Genomic DNA, 861 nt, shown 5'->3' on the forward strand with positions numbered 1-861 from the left:
GTCTGTTGCTGAGAAGATGATGGAAAAGGCTTGCTATTGCTGAGCCTATTTCTTCCACCATTATTAAAGGCTTGTTGAGTCTTTTGTTGATCCTTCCATGAGAAATTTGGATGATTTTTCCATGAAGAATTATAGGTGTTTCCATAAGGTTCACCCATGTAATTTACCTCTGCCATTGCAGGGTTCTCAGGATCATCAACTTCTTCTTCAGAAGAGGCCTCTTTATTACTGTTGGATGCATTTGGCCATCCATTCAGACTTTGAGAAATGATGTTGACTTGCTGAGTCAATATTTTATTCTGAGCCAATATGGCATTTTTCAGAGCATCAATTTCAAGAACTCCCTTCCTCTGAGGCGTCCCATTATTCATGGAATTCCTCTCAGAAGTGTACATGAACTGGTTATTTGCAACCATGTCAATAAGTTCTTGAGCTTCTGCAGGTGTTTTCTTTAGGTAAATGGATCCACCTGCAGAATGGTCTAATGACATCTTAGAGAACTCAGATAGACCATAATAGAATATATCCAGAATGGTCCACTCTGAAAGCATGTCAGAAGGACACCTTTTGGTCATCTGTTTGTATCTTTCCCAAGCTTCATAGAGGGATTCACCATCTTTTTGTTTGAAAGTCTGAACATCCACTCTAAGCTTGCTCAGCTTTTGAGGAGGAAAGAACTTAGCCAAGAAGGCCGCGACCAGCTTATCCCAAGAATCCAGGCTGTCTTTAGGTTGTGAGTCCAACCATGTTCTAGCTCTGTCTCTTACAGCAAAAGGGAAAAGTATGAGCCTGTAGACTTCAGGATCTACTCCATTAGTCTTAACAGTCTCATAGATCTGCAAGAACTCAGTTAAAAATTGG

The 861-nt window shown here is 40.5% G+C and overlaps 1 non-coding gene across 1 annotated transcript; it reads left to right on the forward strand.

Annotated features, from left to right (window-relative positions):
- The first annotated feature begins 545 nt into the window (after positions 1-545).
- Positions 546-653, forward strand: LOC127746284 (small nucleolar RNA R71). Its single transcript, XR_008007904.1, has one exon. It is a non-coding gene; the product is annotated as a small nucleolar RNA R71 (small nucleolar RNA).
- The last annotated feature ends 208 nt before the right edge of the window (positions 654-861 follow it).

Source organism: Arachis duranensis, chromosome 3 (genome assembly GCF_000817695.3).
Source record: "Arachis duranensis cultivar V14167 chromosome 3, aradu.V14167.gnm2.J7QH, whole genome shotgun sequence".
NCBI classification, from domain to species: Eukaryota; Viridiplantae; Streptophyta; class Magnoliopsida; order Fabales; family Fabaceae; genus Arachis; species Arachis duranensis.